This window comes from Oncorhynchus gorbuscha, linkage group LG09, assembly GCF_021184085.1.
Source record: "Oncorhynchus gorbuscha isolate QuinsamMale2020 ecotype Even-year linkage group LG09, OgorEven_v1.0, whole genome shotgun sequence".
Lineage (NCBI taxonomy): Eukaryota > Metazoa > Chordata > Actinopteri > Salmoniformes > Salmonidae > Oncorhynchus > Oncorhynchus gorbuscha.
This window is the reverse complement of record NC_060181.1, coordinates 46,595,919-46,613,418: the sequence shown is the minus strand read 5'-3', so window position 1 is coordinate 46,613,418 and position 17,500 is coordinate 46,595,919. Positions and strand designations below refer to the sequence as shown.

Sequence of the window (17,500 nt, the reverse complement as noted above, 5' to 3'; positions counted from 1 at the left end):
AAATATGTGCCGTCGCTTTGAAATAAGTAAGCAAGGTTAGTTTGTATTTCATCCAACAATCTGTGCTACAAATTATGGCTACATTATATGCAAGTTCTTCAACTTTTTGAGTGACACAAAGATGCTTATCGACATGGTGAAAATGCAACAGCTGGTAATCACACCCACTTTGACTTTATATAGTGCACCAAGAGATAGTTTCTCCAGAACGCCGCAGCTTACGACCACACCGGCCTGAGTACGCCTGATCTCGTCTGATCTCGGAAGCTAAGCAGGTTCGGGCCTGGTTAGTACTTGGATGGGAGACCGCCTGGGAATACCAGGTGCTGTAAGCTTTTGTCAACCCTTTGTCCGTTTCTTCCCACAAGGCTGAAATATGTGCCGTCGCTTTGAAATAAGTAAGCAAGGTTAGTTTGTATTTCATCCAACAATCTGTGCTACAAATTATGGCTACATTATATGCAAGTTCTTCCACTTTTTGAGTGACACAAAGATGCTTATCGACATGGTGAAAATGCAACAGCTGTTAATCACACCCACTTTGACTTTATATAGTGCACCAAGAGATAGTTTCTCTTACGACCACACCGGCCTGAGTACGCCTGATCTCGTCTGATCTCGGAAGCTAAGCAGGTTCGGGCCTGGTTAGTACTTGGATGGGAGACCGCCTGGGAATACCAGGTGCTGTAAGCTTTTGTCAACCCTTTGTCCGTTTCTTCCCACAAGGCTGAAATATGTGCCGTCGCTTTGAAATAAGTAAGCAAGGTTAGTTTGTATTTCATCCAACAATCTGTGCTACAAATTATGGCTACATTATATGCAAGTTCTTCCACTTTTTGAGTGACACAAAGATGCTTATCGACATGGTGAAAATGCAACAGCTGTTAATCACACCCACTTTGACTTTATATAGTGCACCAAGAGATAGTTTCTCGCTTACGACCACACCGGCCTGAGTACGCCTGATCTCGTCTGATCTCGGAAGCTAAGCAGGTTCGGGCCTGGTTAGTACTTGGATGGGAGACCGCCTGGGAATACCAGGTGCTGTAAGCTTTTTGTCAACCCTTTGTCCGTTTCTTCCCACAAGGCTGAAATATGTGCCGTCGCTTTGAAATAAGTAAGCAAGGTTAGTTTGTATTTCATCCAACAATCTGTGCTACAAATTATGGCTACATTATATGCAAGTTCTTCCACTTTTTGAGTGACACAAAGATGCTTATCGACATGGTGAAAATGCAACAGCTGTTAATCACACCCACTTTGACTTTATATAGTGCACCAAGAGATAGTTTCTCGCTTACGACCACACCGGCCTGAGTACGCCTGATCTCGTCTGATCTCGGAAGCTAAGCAGGTTCGGGCCTGGTTAGTACTTGGATGGGAGACCGCCTGGGAATACCAGGTGCTGTAAGCTTTTTGTCAACCCTTTGTCCGTTTCTTCCCACAAGGCTGAAATATGTGCCGTCGCTTTGAAATAAGTAAGCAAGGTTAGTTTGTATTTCATCCAACAATCTGTGCTACAAATTATGGCTACATTATATGCAAGTTCTTCCACTTTTTGAGTGACACAAAGATGCTTATCGACATGGTGAAAATGCAACAGCTGTTAATCACACCCACTTTGACTTTATATAGTGCACCAAGAGATAGTTTCTCGCTTACGACCACACCGGCCTGAGTACGCCTGATCTCGTCTGATCTCGGAAGCTAAGCAGGTTCGGGCCTGGTTAGTACTTGGATGGGAGACCGCCTGGGAATACCAGGTGCTGTAAGCTTTTTGTCAACCCTTTGTCCGTTTCTTCCCACAAGGCTGAAATATGTGCCGTCGCTTTGAAATAAGTAAGCAAGGTTAGTTTGTATTTCATCCAACAATCTGTGCTACAAATTATGGCTACATTATATGCAAGTTCTTCCACTTTTTGAGTGACACAAAGATGCTTATCGACATGGTGAAAATGCAACAGCTGTTAATCACACCCACTTTGACTTTATATAGTGCACCAAGAGATAGTTTCTTTTACGACCACACCGGCCTGAGTACGCCTGATCTCGTCTGATCTCGGAAGCTAAGCAGGTTCGGGCCTGGTTAGTACTTGGATGGGAGACCGCCTGGGAATACCAGGTGCTGTAAGATTTTGTCAACCCTTTGTCCGTTTCTTCCCACAAGGCTGAAATATGTGCCGTCGCTTTGAAATAAGTAAGCAAGGTTAGTTTGTATTTCATCCAACAATCTGTGCTACAAATTATGGCTACATTATATGCAAGTTCTTCAACTTTTTGAGTGACACAAAGATGCTTATCGACATGGTGAAAATGCAACAGCTGTTAATCACACCCACTTTGACTTTATATAGTGCACCAAGAGATAGTTTCTCGCTTACGACCACACCGGCCTGAGTACGCCTGATCTCGTCTGATCTCGGAAGCTAAGCAGGTTCGGGCCTGGTTAGTACTTGGATGGGAGACCGCCTGGGAATACCAGGTGCTGTAAGCTTTTTGTCAACCCTTTGTCCGTTTCTTCCCACAAGGCTGAAATATGTGCCGTCGCTTTGAAATAAGTAAGCAAGGTTAGTTTGTATTTCATCCAACAATCTGTGCTACAAATTATGGCTACATTATATGCAAGTTCTTCCACTTTTGAGTGACACAAAGATGCTTATCGACATGGTGAAAATGCAACAGCTGTTAATCACACCCACTTTGACTTTATATAGTGCACCAAGAGATAGTTTCTCGCTTACGACCACACCGGCCTGAGTACGCCTGATCTCGTCTGATCTCGGAAGCTAAGCAGGTTCGGGCCTGGTTAGTACTTGGATGGGAGACCGCCTGGGAATACCAGGTGCTGTAAGCTTTTTGTCAACCCTTTGTCCGTTTCTTCCCACAAGGCTGAAATATGTGCCGTCGCTTTGAAATAAGTAAGCAAGGTTAGTTTGTATTTCATCCAACAATCTGTGCTACAAATTATGGCTACATTATATGCAAGTTCTTCCACTTTTTGAGTGACACAAAGATGCTTATCGACATGGTGAAAATGCAACAGCTGTTAATCACACCCACTTTGACTTTATATAGTGCACCAAGAGAAAATTTCTCTCTTACGACCACACCGGCCTGAGTACGCCTGATCTCGTCTGATCTCGGAAGCTAAGCAGGTTCGGGCCTGGTTAGTACTTGGATGGGAGACCGCCTGGGAATACCAGGTGCTGTAAGCTTTTTGTCAACCCTTTGTCCGTTTCTTCCCACAAGGCTGAAATATGTGCCGTCGCTTTGAAATAAGTAAGCAAGGTTAGTTTGTATTTCATCCAACAATCTGTGCTACAAATTATGGCTACATTATATGCAAGTTCTTCCACTTTTTGAGTGACACAAAGATGCTTATCGACATGGTGAAAATGCAACAGCTGTTAATCACACCCACTTTGACTTTATATAGTGCACCAAGAGATAGTTTCTCGCTTACGACCACACCGGCCTGAGTACGCCTGATCTCGTCTGATCTCGGAAGCTAAGCAGGTTCGGGCCTGGTTAGTACTTGGATGGGAGACCGCCTGGGAATACCAGGTGCTGTAAGCTTTTGTCAACCCTTTGTCCGTTTCTTCCCACAAGGCTGAAATATGTGCCGTCGCTTTGAAATAAGTAAGCAAGGTTAGTTTGTATTTCATCCAACAATCTGTGCTACAAATTATGGCTACATTATATGCAAGTTCTTCCACTTTTTGAGTGACACAAAGATGCTTATCGACATGGTGAAAATGCAACAGCTGTTAATCACACCCACTTTGACTTTATATAGTGCACCAAGAGATAGTTTCTCGCTTACGACCACACCGGCCTGAGTACGCCTGATCTCGTCTGATCTCGGAAGCTAAGCAGGTTCGGGCCTGGTTAGTACTTGGATGGGAGACCGCCTGGGAATACCAGGTGCTGTAAGCTTTTTGTCAACCCTTTGTCCGTTTCTTCCCACAAGGCTGAAATATGTGCCGTCGCTTTGAAATAAGTAAGCAAGGTTAGTTTGTATTTCATCCAACAATCTGTGCTACAAATTATGGCTACATTATATGCAAGTTCTTCCACTTTTTGAGTGACACAAAGATGCTTATCGACATGGTGAAAATGCAACAGCTGTTAATCACACCCACTTTGACTTTATATAGTGCACCAAGAGATAGTTTCTCGCTTACGACCACACCGGCCTGAGTACGCCTGATCTCGTCTGATCTCGGAAGCTAAGCAGGTTCGGGCCTGGTTAGTACTTGGATGGGAGACCGCCTGGGAATACCAGGTGCTGTAAGCTTTTTGTCAACCCTTTGTCCGTTTCTTCCCACAAGGCTGAAATATGTGCCGTCGCTTTGAAATAAGTAAGCAAGGTTAGTTTGTATTTCATCCAACAATCTGTGCTACAAATTATGGCTACATTATATGCAAGTTCTTCCACTTTTTGAGTGACACAAAGATGCTTATCGACATGGTGAAAATGCAACAGCTGTTAATCACACCCACTTTGACTTTATATAGTGCACCAAGAGATACTTTCTCGCTTACGACCACACCGGCCTGAGTACGCCTGATCTCGTCTGATCTCGGAAGCTAAGCAGGTTCGGGCCTGGTTAGTACTTGGATGGGAGACCGCCTGGGAATACCAGGTGCTGTAAGCTTTTTGTCAACCCTTTGTCCGTTTCTTCCCACAAGGCTGAAATATGTGCCGTCGCTTTGAAATAAGTAAGCAAGGTTAGTTTGTATTTCATCCAACAATCTGTGCTACAAATTATGGCTACATTATATGCAAGTTCTTCCACTTTTTGAGTGACACAAAGATGCTTATCGACATGGTGAAAATGCAACAGCTGTTAATCACACCCACTTTGACTTTATATAGTGCACCAAGAGATAGTTTCTCGCTTACGACCACACCGGCCTGAGTACGCCTGATCTCGTCTGATCTCGGAAGCTAAGCAGGTTCGGGCCTGGTTAGTACTTGGATGGGAGACCGCCTGGGAATACCAGGTGCTGTAAGCTTTTTGTCAACCCTTTGTCCGTTTCTTCCCACAAGGCTGAAATATGTGCCGTCGCTTTGAAATAAGTAAGCAAGGTTAGTTTGTATTTCATCCAACAATCTGTGCTACAAATTATGGCTACATTATATGCAAGTTCTTCCACTTTTTGAGTGACACAAAGATGCTTATCGACATGGTGAAAATGCAACAGCTGTTAATCACACCCACTTTGACTTTATATAGTGCACCAAGAGATAGTTTCTCGCTTACGACCACACCGGCCTGAGTACGCCTGATCTCGTCTGATCTCGGAAGCTAAGCAGGTTCGGGCCTGGTTAGTACTTGGATGGGAGACCGCCTGGGAATACCAGGTGCTGTAAGCTTTTTGTCAACCCTTTGTCCGTTTCTTCCCACAAGGCTGAAATATGTGCCGTCGCTTTGAAATAAGTAAGCAAGGTTAGTTTGTATTTCATCCAACAATCTGTGCTACAAATTATGGCTACATTATATGCAAGTTCTTCCACTTTTTGAGTGACACAAAGATGCTTATCGACATGGTGAAAATGCAACAGCTGGTAATCACACCCACTTTGACTTTATATAGTGCACCAAGAGATACTTTCTCGCTTACGACCACACCGGCCTGAGTACGCCTGATCTCGTCTGATCTCGGAAGCTAAGCAGGTTCGGGCCTGGTTAGTACTTGGATGGGAGACCGCCTGGGAATACCAGGTGCTGTAAGCTTTTTGTCAACCCTTTGTCCGTTTCTTCCCACAAGGCTGAAATATGTGCCGTCGCTTTGAAATAAGTAAGCAAGGTTAGTTTGTATTTCATCCAACAATCTGTGCTACAAATTATGGCTACATTATATGCAAGTTCTTCCACTTTTTGAGTGACACAAAGATGCTTATCGACATGGTGAAAATGCAACAGCTGGTAATCACACCCACTTTGACTTTATATAGTGCACCAAGAGATACTTTCTCGCTTACGACCACACCGGCCTGAGTACGCCTGATCTCGTCTGATCTCGGAAGCTAAGCAGGTTCGGGCCTGGTTAGTACTTGGATGGGAGACCGCCTGGGAATACCAGGTGCTGTAAGCTTTTTGTCAACCCTTTGTCCGTTTCTTCCCACAAGGCTGAAATATGTGCCGTCGCTTTGAAATAAGTAAGCAAGGTTAGTTTGTATTTCATCCAACAATCTGTGCTACAAATTATGGCTACATTATATGCAAGTTCTTCAACTTTTTGAGTGACACAAAGATGCTTATCGACATGGTGAAAATGCAACAGCTGTTAATCACACCCACTTTGACTTTATATAGTGCACCAAGAGATAGTTTCTCGCTTACGACCACACCGGCCTGAGTACGCCTGATCTCGTCTGATCTCGGAAGCTAAGCAGGTTCGGGCCTGGTTAGTACTTGGATGGGAGACCGCCTGGGAATACCAGGTGCTGTAAGCTTTTGTCAACCCTTTGTCCGTTTCTTCCCACAAGGCTGAAATATGTGCCGTCGCTTTGAAATAAGTAAGCAAGGTTAGTTTGTATTTCATCCAACAATCTGTGCTACAAATTATGGCTACATTATATGCAAGTTCTTCAACTTTTTGAGTGACACAAAGATGCTTATCGACATGGTGAAAATGCAACAGCTGTTAATCACACCCACTTTGACTTTATATAGTGCACCAAGAGATACTTTCTCGCTTACGACCACACCGGCCTGAGTACGCCTGATCTCGTCTGATCTCAGAAGCTAAGCAGGTTCGGGCCTGGTTAGTACTTGGATGGGAGACCGCCTGGGAATACCAGGTGCTGTAAGCTTTTTGTCAACCCTTTGTCCGTTTCTTCCCACAAGGCTGAAATATGTGCCGTCGCTTTGAAATAAGTAAGCAAGGTTAGTTTGTATTTCATCCAACAATCTGTGCTACAAATTATGGCTACATTATATGCAAGTTCTTCCACTTTTTGAGTGACACAAAGATGCTTATCGACATGGTGAAAATGCAACAGCTGGTAATCACACCCACTTTGACTTTATATAGTGCACCAAGAGATACTTTCTCGCTTACGACCACACCGGGCCTGAGTACGCCTGATCTCGTCTGATCTCGGAAGCTAAGCAGGTTCGGGCCTGGTTAGTACTTGGATGGGAGACCGCCTGGGAATACCAGGTGCTGTAAGCTTTTTGTCAACCCTTTGTCCGTTTCTTCCCACAAGGCTGAAATATGTGCCGTCGCTTTGAAATAAGTAAGCAAGGTTAGTTTGTATTTCATCCAACAATCTGTGCTACAAATTATGGCTACATTATATGCAAGTTCTTCCACTTTTTGAGTGACACAAAGATGCTTATCGACATGGTGAAAATGCAACAGCTGGTAATCACACCCATTTGACTTTATATAGTGCACCAAGAGATACTTTCTCGCTTACGACCACACCGGCCTGAGTACGCCTGATCTCGTCTGATCTCGGAAGCTAAGCAGGTTCGGGCCTGGTTAGTACTTGGATGGGAGACCGCCTGGGAATACCAGGTGCTGTAAGCTTTTTGTCAACCCTTTGTCCGTTTCTTCCCACAAGGCTGAAATATGTGCCGTCGCTTTGAAATAAGTAAGCAAGGTTAGTTTGTATTTCATCCAACAATCTGTGCTACAAATTATGGCTACATTATATGCAAGTTCTTCCACTTTTTGAGTGACACAAAGATGCTTATCGACATGGTGAAAATGCAACAGCTGGTAATCACACCCACTTTGACTTTATATAGTGCACCAAGAGATACTTTCTCGCTTACGACCACACCGGCCTGAGTACGCCTGATCTCGTCTGATCTCGGAAGCTAAGCAGGTTCGGGCCTGGTTAGTACTTGGATGGGAGACCGCCTGGGAATACAGGTGCTGTAAGCTTTTGTCAACCCTTTGTCCGTTTCTTCCCACAAGGCTGAAATATGTGCCGTCGCTTTGAAATAAGTAAGCAAGGTTAGTTTGTATTTCATCCAACAATCTGTGCTACAAATTATGGCTACATTATATGCAAGTTCTTCCACTTTTTGAGTGACACAAAGATGCTTATCGACATGGTGAAAATGCAACAGCTGGTAATCACACCCACTTTGACTTTATATAGTGCACCAAGAGATACTTTCTCGCTTACGACCACACCGGCCTGAGTACGCCTGATCTCGTCTGATCTCGGAAGCTAAGCAGGTTCGGGCCTGGTTAGTACTTGGATGGGAGACCGCCTGGGAATACCAGGTGCTGTAAGCTTTTTGTCAACCCTTTGTCCGTTTCTTCCCACAAGGCTGAAATATGTGCCGTCGCTTTGAAATAAGTAAGCAAGGTTAGTTTGTATTTCATCCAACAATCTGTGCTACAAATTATGGCTACATTATATGCAAGTTCTTCCACTTTTTGAGTGACACAAAGATGCTTATCGACATGGTGAAAATGCAACAGCTGGTAATCACACCCACTTTGACTTTATATAGTGCACCAAGAGATAGTTTCTCGCTTACGACCACACCGGCCTGAGTACGCCTGATCTCGTCTGATCTCGGAAGCTAAGCAGGTTCGGGCCTGGTTAGTACTTGGATGGGAGACCGCCTGGGAATACCAGGTGCTGTAAGCTTTTTGTCAACCCTTTGTCCGTTTCTTCCCACAAGGCTGAAATATGTGCCGTCGCTTTGAAATAAGTAAGCAAGGTTAGTTTGTATTTCATCCAACAATCTGTGCTACAAATTATGGCTACATTATATGCAAGTTCTTCCACTTTTTGAGTGACACAAAGATGCTTATCGACATGGTGAAAATGCAACAGCTGGTAATCACACCCACTTTGACTTTATATAGTGCACCAAGAGATACTTTCTCGCTTACGACCACACCGGCCTGAGTACGCCTGATCTCGTCTGATCTCAGAAGCTAAGCAGGTTCGGGCCTGGTTAGTACTTGGATGGGAGACCGCCTGGGAATACCAGGTGCTGTAAGCTTTTTGTCAACCCTTTGTCCGTTTCTTCCCACAAGGCTGAAATATGTGCCGTCGCTTTGAAATAAGTAAGCAAGGTTAGTTTGTATTTCATCCAACAATCTGTGCTACAAATTATGGCTACATTATATGCAAGTTCTTCAACTTTTTGAGTGACACAAAGATGCTTATCGACATGGTGAAAATGCAACAGCTGTTAATCACACCCACTTTGACTTTATATAGTGCACCAAGAGATACTTTCTCGCTTACGACCACACCGGCCTGAGTACGCCTGATCTCGTCTGATCTCGGAAGCTAAGCAGGTTCGGGCCTGGTTAGTACTTGGATGGGAGACCGCCTGGGAATACCAGGTGCTGTAAGCTTTTTGTCAACCCTTTGTCCGTTTCTTCCCACAAGGCTGAAATATGTGCCGTCGCTTTGAAATAAGTAAGCAAGGTTAGTTTGTATTTCATCCAACAATCTGTGCTACAAATTATGGCTACATTATATGCAAGTTCTTCCACTTTTTGAGTGACACAAAGATGCTTATCGACATGGTGAAAATGCAACAGCTGGTAATCACACCCACTTTGACTTTATATAGTGCACCAAGAGATACTTTCTCGCTTACGACCACACCGGCCTGAGTACGCCTGATCTCGTCTGATCTCGGAAGCTAAGCAGGTTCGGGCCTGGTTAGTACTTGGATGGGAGACCGCCTGGGAATACCAGGTGCTGTAAGCTTTTTGTCAACCCTTTGTCCGTTTCTTCCCACAAGGCTGAAATATGTGCCGTCGCTTTGAAATAAGTAAGCAAGGTTAGTTTGTATTTCATCCAACAATCTGTGCTACAAATTATGGCTACATTATATGCAAGTTCTTCCACTTTTTGAGTGACACAAAGATGCTTATCGACATGGTGAAAATGCAACAGCTGGTAATCACACCCACTTTGACTTTATATAGTGCACCAAGAGATACTTTCTCGCTTACGACCACACCGGCCTGAGTACGCCTGATCTCGTCTGATCTCGGAAGCTAAGCAGGTTCGGGCCTGGTTAGTACTTGGATGGGAGACCGCCTGGGAATACCAGGTGCTGTAAGCTTTTTGTCAACCCTTTGTCCGTTTCTTCCCACAAGGCTGAAATATGTGCCGTCGCTTTGAAATAAGTAAGCAAGGTTAGTTTGTATTTCATCCAACAATCTGTGCTACAAATTATGGCTACATTATATGCAAGTTCTTCAACTTTTTGAGTGACACAAAGATGCTTATCGACATGGTGAAAATGCAACAGCTGTTAATCACACCCACTTTGACTTTATATAGTGCACCAAGAGATACTTTCTCGCTTACGACCACACCGGCCTGAGTACGCCTGATCTCGTCTGATCTCAGAAGCTAAGCAGTTCGGGCCTGGTTAGTACTTGGATGGGAGACCGCCTGGGAATACCAGGTGCTGTAAGCTTTTTGTCAACCCTTTGTCCGTTTCTTCCCACAAGGCTGAAATATGTGCCGTCGCTTTGAAATAAGTAAGCAAGGTTAGTTTGTATTTCATCCAACAATCTGTGCTACAAATTATGGCTACATTATATGCAAGTTCTTCAACTTTTTGAGTGACACAAAGATGCTTATCGACATGGTGAAAATGCAACAGCTGGTAATCACACCCACTTTGACTTTATATAGTGCACCAAGAGATACTTTCTCGCTTACGACCACACCGGCCTGAGTACGCCTGATCTCGTCTGATCTCAGAAAGCTAAGCAGGTTCGGGCCTGGTTAGTACTTGGATGGGAGACCGCCTGGGAATACCAGGTGCTGTAAGCTTTTTGTCAACCCTTTGTCCGTTTCTTCCCACAAGGCTGAAATATGTGCCGTCGCTTTGAAATAAGTAAGCAAGGTTATTGTATTTCATCCAACAATCTGTGCTACAAATTATGGCTACATTATATGCAAGTTCTTCCACTTTTTGAGTGACACAAAGATGCTTATCGACATGGTGAAAATGCAACAGCTGGTAATCACACCCACTTTGACTTTATATAGTGCACCAAGAGATACTTTCTCGCTTACGACCACACCGGCCTGAGTACGCCTGATCTCGTCTGATCTCGGAAGCTAAGCAGGTTCGGGCCTGGTTAGTACTTGGATGGGAGACCGCCTGGGAATACCAGGTGCTGTAAGCTTTTTGTCAACCCTTTGTCCGTTTCTTCCCACAAGGCTGAAATATGTGCCGTCGCTTTGAAATAAGTAAGCAAGGTTAGTTTGTATTTCATCCAACAATCTGTGCTACAAATTATGGCTACATTATATGCAAGTTCTTCCACTTTTTGAGTGACACAAAGATGCTTATCGACATGGTGAAAATGCAACAGCTGGTAATCACACCCACTTTGACTTTATATAGTGCACCAAGAGATACTTTCTCGCTTACGACCACACCGGCCTGAGTACGCCTGATCTCGTCTGATCTCGGAAGCTAAGCAGGTTCGGGCCTGGTTAGTACTTGGATGGGAGACCGCCTGGGAATACCAGGTGCTGTAAGCTTTTTGTCAACCCTTTGTCCGTTTCTTCCCACAAGGCTGAAATATGTGCCGTCGCTTTGAAATAAGTAAGCAAGGTTAGTTTGTATTTCATCCAACAATCTGTGCTACAAATTATGGCTACATTATATGCAAGTTCTTCCACTTTTTGAGTGACACAAAGATGCTTATCGACATGGTGAAAATGCAACAGCTGGTAATCACACCCACTTTGACTTTATATAGTGCACCAAGAGATACTTTCTCGCTTACGACCACACCGGCCTGAGTACGCCTGATCTCGTCTGATCTCGGAAGCTAAGCAGGTTCGGGCCTGGTTAGTACTTGGATGGGAGACCGCCTGGGAATACCAGGTGCTGTAAAGCTTTTTGTCAACCCTTTGTCCGTTTCTTCCCACAAGGCTGAAATATGTGCCGTCGCTTTGAAATAAGTAAGCAAGGTTAGTTTGTATTTCATCCAACAATCTGTGCTACAAATTATGGCTACATTATATGCAAGTTCTTCCACTTTTTGAGTGACACAAAGATGCTTATCGACATGGTGAAAATGCAACAGCTGGTAATCACACCCACTTTGACTTTATATAGTGCACCAAGAGATACTTTCTCGCTTACGACCACACCGGCCTGAGTACGCCTGATCTCGTCTGATCTCGGAAGCTAAGCAGGTTCGGGCCTGGTTAGTACTTGGATGGGAGACCGCCTGGGAATACCAGGTGCTGTAAGCTTTTTGTCAACCCTTTGTCCGTTTCTTCCCACAAGGCTGAAATATGTGCCGTCGCTTTGAAATAAGTAAGCAAGGTTAGTTTGTATTTCATCCAACAATCTGTGCTACAAATTATGGCTACATTATATGCAAGTTCTTCCACTTTTTGAGTGACACAAAGATGCTTATCGACATGGTGAAAATGCAACAGCTGGTAATCACACCCACTTTGACTTTATATAGTGCACCAAGAGATACTTTCTCGCTTACGACCACACCGGCCTGAGTACGCCTGATCTCGTCTGATCTCGGAAGCTAAGCAGGTTCGGGCCTGGTTAGTACTTGGATGGGAGACCGCCTGGGAATACCAGGTGCTGTAAGCTTTTTGTCAACCCTTTGTCCGTTTCTTCCCACAAGGCTGAAATATGTGCCGTCGCTTTGAAATAAGTAAGCAAGGTTAGTTTGTATTTCATCCAACAATCTGTGCTACAAATTATGGCTACATTATATGCAAGTTCTTCCACTTTTTGAGTGACACAAAGATGCTTATCGACATGGTGAAAATGCAACAGCTGGTAATCACACCCACTTTGACTTTATATAGTGCACCAAGAGATACTTTCTCGCTTACGACCACACCGGCCTGAGTACGCCTGATCTCGTCTGATCTCGGAAGCTAAGCAGGTTCGGGCCTGGTTAGTACTTGGATGGGAGACCGCCTGGGAATACCAGGTGCTGTAAGCTTTTTGTCAACCCTTTGTCCGTTTCTTCCCACAAGGCTGAAATATGTGCCGTCGCTTTGAAATAAGTAAGCAAGGTTAGTTTGTATTTCATCCAACAATCTGTGCTACAAATTATGGCTACATTATATGCAAGTTCTTCCACTTTTTGAGTGACACAAAGATGCTTATCGACATGGTGAAAATGCAACAGCTGGTAATCACACCCACTTTGACTTTATATAGTGCACCAAGAGATACTTTCTCGCTTACGACCACACCGGCCTGAGTACGCCTGATCTCGTCTGATCTCGGAAGCTAAGCAGGTTCGGGCCTGGTTAGTACTTGGATGGGAGACCGCCTGGGAATACCAGGTGCTGTAAGCTTTTTGTCAACCCTTTGTCCGTTTCTTCCCACAAGGCTGAAATATGTGCCGTCGCTTTTGAAATAAGTAAGCAAGGTTAGTTTGTATTTCATCCAACAATCTGTGCTACAAATTATGGCTACATTATATGCAAGTTCTTCCACTTTTTGAGTGACACAAAGATGCTTATCGACATGGTGAAAATGCAACAGCTGGTAATCACACCCACTTTGACTTTATATAGTGCACCAAGAGATACTTTCTCGCTTACGACCACACCGGCCTGAGTACGCCTGATCTCGTCTGATCTCGGAAGCTAAGCAGGTTCGGGCCTGGTTAGTACTTGGATGGGAGACCGCCTGGGAATACCAGGTGCTGTAAGCTTTTTGTCAACCCTTTGTCCGTTTCTTCCCACAAGGCTGAAATATGTGCCGTCGCTTTGAAATAAGTAAGCAAGGTTAGTTTGTATTTCATCCAACAATCTGTGCTACAAATTATGGCTACATTATATGCAAGTTCTTCCACTTTTTGAGTGACACAAAGATGCTTATCGACATGGTGAAAATGCAACAGCTGGTAATCACACCCACTTTGACTTTATATAGTGCACCAAGAGATACTTTCTCGCTTACGACCACACCGGCCTGAGTACGCCTGATCTCGTCTGATCTCGGAAGCTAAGCAGGTTCGGGCCTGGTTAGTACTTGGATGGGAGACCGCCTGGGAATACCAGGTGCTGTAAGCTTTTTGTCAACCCTTTGTCCGTTTCTTCCCACAAGGCTGAAATATGTGCCGTCGCTTTGAAATAAGTAAGCAAGGTTAGTTTGTATTTCATCCAACAATCTGTGCTACAAATTATGGCTACATTATATGCAAGTTCTTCCACTTTTTGAGTGACACAAAGATGCTTATCGACATGGTGAAAATGCAACAGCTGGTAATCACACCCACTTTGACTTTATATAGTGCACCAAGAGATACTTTCTCGCTTACGACCACACCGGCCTGAGTACGCCTGATCTCGTCTGATCTCGGAAGCTAAGCAGGTTCGGGCCTGGTTAGTACTTGGATGGGAGACGCCTGGGAATACCAGGTGCTGTAAGCTTTTTGTCAACCCTTTGTCCGTTTCTTCCCACAAGGCTGAAATATGTGCCGTCGCTTTGAAATAAGTAAGCAAGGTTAGTTTGTATTTCATCCAACAATCTGTGCTACAAATTATGGCTACATTATATGCAAGTTCTTCCACTTTTTGAGTGACACAAAGATGCTTATCGACATGGTGAAAATGCAACAGCTGGTAATCACACCCACTTTGACTTTATATAGTGCACCAAGAGATACTTTCTCGCTTACGACCACACCGGCCTGAGTACGCCTGATCTCGTCTGATCTCGGAAGCTAAGCAGGTTCGGGCCTGGTTAGTACTTGGATGGGAGACCGCCTGGGAATACCAGGTGCTGTAAGCTTTTTGTCAACCCTTTGTCCGTTTCTTCCCACAAGGCTGAAATATGTGCCGTCGCTTTGAAATAAGTAAGCAAGGTTAGTTTGTATTTCATCCAACAATCTGTGCTACAAATTATGGCTACATTATATGCAAGTTCTTCCACTTTTTGAGTGACACAAAGATGCTTATCGACATGGTGAAAATGCAACAGCTGGTAATCACACCCACTTTGACTTTATATAGTGCACCAAGAGATACTTTCTCGCTTACGACCACACCGGCCTGAGTACGCCTGATCTCGTCTGATCTCGGAAGCTAAGCAGGTTCGGGCCTGGTTAGTACTTGGATGGGAGACCGCCTGGGAATACCAGGTGCTGTAAGCTTTTTGTCAACCCTTTGTCCGTTTCTTCCCACAAGGCTGAAATATGTGCCGTCGCTTTGAAATAAGTAAGCAAGGTTAGTTTGTATTTCATCCAACAATCTGTGCTACAAATTATGGCTACATTATATGCAAGTTCTTCCACTTTTTGAGTGACACAAAGATGCTTATCGACATGGTGAAAATGCAACAGCTGGTAATCACACCCACTTTGACTTTATATAGTGCACCAAGAGATACTTTCTCGCTTACGACCACACCGGCCTGAGTACGCCTGATCTCGTCTGATCTCGGAAGCTAAGCAGGTTCGGGCCTGGTTAGTACTTGGATGGGAGACCGCCTGGGAATACCAGGTGCTGTAAGCTTTTTGTCAACCCTTTGTCCGTTTCTTCCCACAAGGCTGAAATATGTGCCGTCGCTTTGAAATAAGTAAGCAAGGTTAGTTTGTATTTCATCCAACAATCTGTGCTACAAATTATGGCTACATTATATGCAAGTTCTTCCACTTTTTGAGTGACACAAAGATGCTTATCGACATGGTGAAAATGCAACAGCTGGTAATCACACCCACTTTGACTTTATATAGTGCACCAAGAGATACTTTCTCGCTTACGACCACACCGGCCTGAGTACGCCTGATCTCGTCTGATCTCAGAAGCTAAGCAGGTTCGGGCCTGGTTAGTACTTGGATGGGAGACCGCCTGGGAATACCAGGTGCTGTAAGCTTTTTGTCAACCCTTTGTCCGTTTCTTCCCACAAGGCTGAAATATGTGCCGTCGCTTTGAAATAAGTAAGCAAGGTTAGTTTGTATTTCATCCAACAATCTGTGCTACAAATTATGGCTACATTATATGCAAGTTCTTCCACTTTTTGAGTGACACAAAGATGCTTATCGACATGGTGAAAATGCAACAGCTGGTAATCACACCCACTTTGACTTTATATAGTGCACCAAGAGATACTTTCTCGCTTACGACCACACCGGCCTGAGTACGCCTGATCTCGTCTGATCTCGGAAGCTAAGCAGGTTCGGGCCTGGTTAGTACTTGGATGGGAGACCGCCTGGGAATACCAGGTGCTGTAAGCTTTTTGTCAACCCTTTGTCCGTTTCTTCCCACAAGGCTGAAATATGTGCCGTCGCTTTGAAATAAGTAAGCAAGGTTAGTTTGTATTTCATCCAACAATCTGTGCTACAAATTATGGCTACATTATATGCAAGTTCTTCCACTTTTTGAGTGACACAAAGATGCTTATCGACATGGTGAAAATGCAACAGCTGGTAATCACACCCACTTTGACTTTATATAGTGCACCAAGAGATACTTTCTCGCTTACGACCACACCGGCCTGAGTACGCCTGATCTCGTCTGATCTCGGAAGCTAAGCAGGTTCGGGCCTGGTTAGTACTTGGATGGGAGACCGCCTGGGAATACCAGGTGCTGTAAGCTTTTTGTCAACCCTTTGTCCGTTTCTTCCCACAAGGCTGAAATATGTGCCGTCGCTTTGAAATAAGTAAGCAAGGTTAGTTTGTATTTCATCCAACAATCTGTGCTACAAATTATGGCTACATTATATGCAAGTTCTTCCACTTTTTGAGTGACACAAAGATGCTTATCGACATGGTGAAAATGCAACAGCTGGTAATCACACCCACTTTGACTTTATATAGTGCACCAAGAGATACTTTCTCGCTTACGACCACACCGGCCTGAGTACGCCTGATCTCGTCTGATCTCGGAAGCTAAGCAGGTTCGGGCTGGTTAGTACTTGGATGGGAGACCGCCTGGGAATACCAGGTGCTGTAAGCTTTTTGTCAACCCTTTGTCCGTTTCTTCCCACAAGGCTGAAATATGTGCCGTCGCTTTGAAATAAGTAAGCAAGGTTAGTTTGTATTTCATCCAACAATCTGTGCTACAAATTATGGCTACATTATATGCAAGTTCTTCCACTTTTTGAGTGACACAAAGATGCTTATCGACATGGTGAAAATGCAACAGCTGGTAATCACACCCACTTTGACTTTATATAGTGCACCAAGAGATACTTTCTCGCTTACGACCACACCGGCCTGAGTACGCCTGATCTCGTCTGATCTCGGAAGCTAAGCAGGTTCGGGCCTGGTTAGTACTTGGATGGGAGACCGCCTGGGAATACCAGGTGCTGTAAGCTTTTTGTCAACCCTTTGTCCGTTTCTTCCCACAAGGCTGAAATATGTGCCGTCGCTTTGAAATAAGTAAGCAAGGTTAGTTTGTATTTCATCCAACAATCTGTGCTACAAATTATGGCTACATTATATGCAAGTTCTTCAACTTTTTGAGTGACACAAAGATGCTTATCGACATGGTGAAAATGCAACAGCTGGTAATCACACCCACTTTGAC

At 44.3% G+C, this 17,500-nt stretch overlaps 45 non-coding genes and 3 pseudogenes across 45 annotated transcripts; all 48 read left to right on the top strand.

The window, feature by feature from the left end:
* The first annotated feature begins 216 nt into the window (after positions 1-216).
* On the top strand, positions 217-335 carry LOC124044635. The gene has a single exon (XR_006840610.1). It is a non-coding gene; the product is annotated as a 5S ribosomal RNA (ribosomal RNA).
* A 239-nt stretch (positions 336-574) lies between these two features.
* On the top strand, positions 575-693 carry LOC124044668. The gene has a single exon (XR_006840642.1). It is a non-coding gene; the product is annotated as a 5S ribosomal RNA (ribosomal RNA).
* Positions 694-934: 241 nt separating this feature from the next.
* Positions 935-1,053, top strand: LOC124044634. Its single transcript, XR_006840609.1, has one exon. It is a non-coding gene; the product is annotated as a 5S ribosomal RNA (ribosomal RNA).
* Positions 1,054-1,295: 242 nt separating this feature from the next.
* On the top strand, positions 1,296-1,414 carry LOC124044633. Its single transcript, XR_006840608.1, has one exon. It is a non-coding gene; the product is annotated as a 5S ribosomal RNA (ribosomal RNA).
* Positions 1,415-1,656: 242 nt separating this feature from the next.
* LOC124044632 lies at positions 1,657-1,775 on the top strand. Its single transcript, XR_006840607.1, has one exon. It is a non-coding gene; the product is annotated as a 5S ribosomal RNA (ribosomal RNA).
* Positions 1,776-2,015: 240 nt separating this feature from the next.
* LOC124044663 lies at positions 2,016-2,134 on the top strand. Its single transcript, XR_006840638.1, has one exon. It is a non-coding gene; the product is annotated as a 5S ribosomal RNA (ribosomal RNA).
* Positions 2,135-2,375: 241 nt separating this feature from the next.
* LOC124044630 lies at positions 2,376-2,494 on the top strand. Its single transcript, XR_006840606.1, has one exon. It is a non-coding gene; the product is annotated as a 5S ribosomal RNA (ribosomal RNA).
* Positions 2,495-2,735: 241 nt separating this feature from the next.
* Positions 2,736-2,854, top strand: LOC124044629. Its single transcript, XR_006840605.1, has one exon. It is a non-coding gene; the product is annotated as a 5S ribosomal RNA (ribosomal RNA).
* Positions 2,855-3,096: 242 nt separating this feature from the next.
* Positions 3,097-3,215, top strand: LOC124044666. The gene has a single exon (XR_006840641.1). It is a non-coding gene; the product is annotated as a 5S ribosomal RNA (ribosomal RNA).
* Positions 3,216-3,457: 242 nt separating this feature from the next.
* LOC124044628 lies at positions 3,458-3,576 on the top strand. Its single transcript, XR_006840604.1, has one exon. It is a non-coding gene; the product is annotated as a 5S ribosomal RNA (ribosomal RNA).
* A 241-nt stretch (positions 3,577-3,817) lies between these two features.
* Positions 3,818-3,936, top strand: LOC124044626. Its single transcript, XR_006840602.1, has one exon. It is a non-coding gene; the product is annotated as a 5S ribosomal RNA (ribosomal RNA).
* A 242-nt stretch (positions 3,937-4,178) lies between these two features.
* Positions 4,179-4,297, top strand: LOC124044625. The gene has a single exon (XR_006840601.1). It is a non-coding gene; the product is annotated as a 5S ribosomal RNA (ribosomal RNA).
* Positions 4,298-4,539: 242 nt separating this feature from the next.
* Positions 4,540-4,658, top strand: LOC124044624. Its single transcript, XR_006840600.1, has one exon. It is a non-coding gene; the product is annotated as a 5S ribosomal RNA (ribosomal RNA).
* A 242-nt stretch (positions 4,659-4,900) lies between these two features.
* Positions 4,901-5,019, top strand: LOC124044623. Its single transcript, XR_006840599.1, has one exon. It is a non-coding gene; the product is annotated as a 5S ribosomal RNA (ribosomal RNA).
* A 242-nt stretch (positions 5,020-5,261) lies between these two features.
* On the top strand, positions 5,262-5,380 carry LOC124044622. The gene has a single exon (XR_006840598.1). It is a non-coding gene; the product is annotated as a 5S ribosomal RNA (ribosomal RNA).
* Positions 5,381-5,622: 242 nt separating this feature from the next.
* Positions 5,623-5,741, top strand: LOC124044621. Its single transcript, XR_006840597.1, has one exon. It is a non-coding gene; the product is annotated as a 5S ribosomal RNA (ribosomal RNA).
* A 242-nt stretch (positions 5,742-5,983) lies between these two features.
* On the top strand, positions 5,984-6,102 carry LOC124044620. The gene has a single exon (XR_006840596.1). It is a non-coding gene; the product is annotated as a 5S ribosomal RNA (ribosomal RNA).
* A 242-nt stretch (positions 6,103-6,344) lies between these two features.
* Positions 6,345-6,463, top strand: LOC124044619. Its single transcript, XR_006840595.1, has one exon. It is a non-coding gene; the product is annotated as a 5S ribosomal RNA (ribosomal RNA).
* A 241-nt stretch (positions 6,464-6,704) lies between these two features.
* On the top strand, positions 6,705-6,823 carry LOC124044570. Its single transcript, XR_006840547.1, has one exon. It is a non-coding gene; the product is annotated as a 5S ribosomal RNA (ribosomal RNA).
* A 242-nt stretch (positions 6,824-7,065) lies between these two features.
* Positions 7,066-7,185, top strand: LOC124044682. The gene has a single exon (XR_006840656.1). It is a non-coding gene; the product is annotated as a 5S ribosomal RNA (ribosomal RNA).
* Positions 7,186-7,426: 241 nt separating this feature from the next.
* LOC124044618 lies at positions 7,427-7,545 on the top strand. Its single transcript, XR_006840594.1, has one exon. It is a non-coding gene; the product is annotated as a 5S ribosomal RNA (ribosomal RNA).
* A 242-nt stretch (positions 7,546-7,787) lies between these two features.
* LOC124044680 lies at positions 7,788-7,905 on the top strand. Its single transcript, XR_006840654.1, has one exon. It is a non-coding gene; the product is annotated as a 5S ribosomal RNA (ribosomal RNA).
* A 241-nt stretch (positions 7,906-8,146) lies between these two features.
* On the top strand, positions 8,147-8,265 carry LOC124044617. Its single transcript, XR_006840593.1, has one exon. It is a non-coding gene; the product is annotated as a 5S ribosomal RNA (ribosomal RNA).
* Positions 8,266-8,507: 242 nt separating this feature from the next.
* LOC124044615 lies at positions 8,508-8,626 on the top strand. Its single transcript, XR_006840591.1, has one exon. It is a non-coding gene; the product is annotated as a 5S ribosomal RNA (ribosomal RNA).
* A 242-nt stretch (positions 8,627-8,868) lies between these two features.
* On the top strand, positions 8,869-8,987 carry LOC124044559. The gene has a single exon (XR_006840535.1). It is a non-coding gene; the product is annotated as a 5S ribosomal RNA (ribosomal RNA).
* A 242-nt stretch (positions 8,988-9,229) lies between these two features.
* Positions 9,230-9,348, top strand: LOC124044614. The gene has a single exon (XR_006840590.1). It is a non-coding gene; the product is annotated as a 5S ribosomal RNA (ribosomal RNA).
* Positions 9,349-9,590: 242 nt separating this feature from the next.
* Positions 9,591-9,709, top strand: LOC124044613. The gene has a single exon (XR_006840589.1). It is a non-coding gene; the product is annotated as a 5S ribosomal RNA (ribosomal RNA).
* A 242-nt stretch (positions 9,710-9,951) lies between these two features.
* LOC124044612 lies at positions 9,952-10,070 on the top strand. Its single transcript, XR_006840588.1, has one exon. It is a non-coding gene; the product is annotated as a 5S ribosomal RNA (ribosomal RNA).
* Positions 10,071-10,312: 242 nt separating this feature from the next.
* LOC124044691 lies at positions 10,313-10,430 on the top strand (annotated as a pseudogene).
* Positions 10,431-10,672: 242 nt separating this feature from the next.
* LOC124044674 lies at positions 10,673-10,792 on the top strand. The gene has a single exon (XR_006840648.1). It is a non-coding gene; the product is annotated as a 5S ribosomal RNA (ribosomal RNA).
* Positions 10,793-11,032: 240 nt separating this feature from the next.
* LOC124044611 lies at positions 11,033-11,151 on the top strand. Its single transcript, XR_006840587.1, has one exon. It is a non-coding gene; the product is annotated as a 5S ribosomal RNA (ribosomal RNA).
* A 242-nt stretch (positions 11,152-11,393) lies between these two features.
* On the top strand, positions 11,394-11,512 carry LOC124044609. The gene has a single exon (XR_006840585.1). It is a non-coding gene; the product is annotated as a 5S ribosomal RNA (ribosomal RNA).
* Positions 11,513-11,754: 242 nt separating this feature from the next.
* LOC124044688 lies at positions 11,755-11,873 on the top strand. Its single transcript, XR_006840661.1, has one exon. It is a non-coding gene; the product is annotated as a 5S ribosomal RNA (ribosomal RNA).
* A 243-nt stretch (positions 11,874-12,116) lies between these two features.
* On the top strand, positions 12,117-12,235 carry LOC124044608. Its single transcript, XR_006840584.1, has one exon. It is a non-coding gene; the product is annotated as a 5S ribosomal RNA (ribosomal RNA).
* Positions 12,236-12,477: 242 nt separating this feature from the next.
* LOC124044607 lies at positions 12,478-12,596 on the top strand. The gene has a single exon (XR_006840583.1). It is a non-coding gene; the product is annotated as a 5S ribosomal RNA (ribosomal RNA).
* A 242-nt stretch (positions 12,597-12,838) lies between these two features.
* Positions 12,839-12,957, top strand: LOC124044606. Its single transcript, XR_006840582.1, has one exon. It is a non-coding gene; the product is annotated as a 5S ribosomal RNA (ribosomal RNA).
* A 242-nt stretch (positions 12,958-13,199) lies between these two features.
* LOC124044604 lies at positions 13,200-13,318 on the top strand. Its single transcript, XR_006840581.1, has one exon. It is a non-coding gene; the product is annotated as a 5S ribosomal RNA (ribosomal RNA).
* A 243-nt stretch (positions 13,319-13,561) lies between these two features.
* Positions 13,562-13,680, top strand: LOC124044602. The gene has a single exon (XR_006840579.1). It is a non-coding gene; the product is annotated as a 5S ribosomal RNA (ribosomal RNA).
* Positions 13,681-13,922: 242 nt separating this feature from the next.
* LOC124044601 lies at positions 13,923-14,041 on the top strand. Its single transcript, XR_006840578.1, has one exon. It is a non-coding gene; the product is annotated as a 5S ribosomal RNA (ribosomal RNA).
* A 242-nt stretch (positions 14,042-14,283) lies between these two features.
* On the top strand, positions 14,284-14,401 carry LOC124044699 (annotated as a pseudogene).
* Positions 14,402-14,643: 242 nt separating this feature from the next.
* On the top strand, positions 14,644-14,762 carry LOC124044600. The gene has a single exon (XR_006840577.1). It is a non-coding gene; the product is annotated as a 5S ribosomal RNA (ribosomal RNA).
* A 242-nt stretch (positions 14,763-15,004) lies between these two features.
* LOC124044599 lies at positions 15,005-15,123 on the top strand. Its single transcript, XR_006840576.1, has one exon. It is a non-coding gene; the product is annotated as a 5S ribosomal RNA (ribosomal RNA).
* A 242-nt stretch (positions 15,124-15,365) lies between these two features.
* Positions 15,366-15,484, top strand: LOC124044598. The gene has a single exon (XR_006840575.1). It is a non-coding gene; the product is annotated as a 5S ribosomal RNA (ribosomal RNA).
* A 242-nt stretch (positions 15,485-15,726) lies between these two features.
* LOC124044547 lies at positions 15,727-15,845 on the top strand. The gene has a single exon (XR_006840524.1). It is a non-coding gene; the product is annotated as a 5S ribosomal RNA (ribosomal RNA).
* Positions 15,846-16,087: 242 nt separating this feature from the next.
* Positions 16,088-16,206, top strand: LOC124044597. Its single transcript, XR_006840574.1, has one exon. It is a non-coding gene; the product is annotated as a 5S ribosomal RNA (ribosomal RNA).
* A 242-nt stretch (positions 16,207-16,448) lies between these two features.
* LOC124044596 lies at positions 16,449-16,567 on the top strand. Its single transcript, XR_006840573.1, has one exon. It is a non-coding gene; the product is annotated as a 5S ribosomal RNA (ribosomal RNA).
* A 242-nt stretch (positions 16,568-16,809) lies between these two features.
* On the top strand, positions 16,810-16,927 carry LOC124044694 (annotated as a pseudogene).
* Positions 16,928-17,169: 242 nt separating this feature from the next.
* LOC124044595 lies at positions 17,170-17,288 on the top strand. The gene has a single exon (XR_006840572.1). It is a non-coding gene; the product is annotated as a 5S ribosomal RNA (ribosomal RNA).
* The last annotated feature ends 212 nt before the right edge of the window (positions 17,289-17,500 follow it).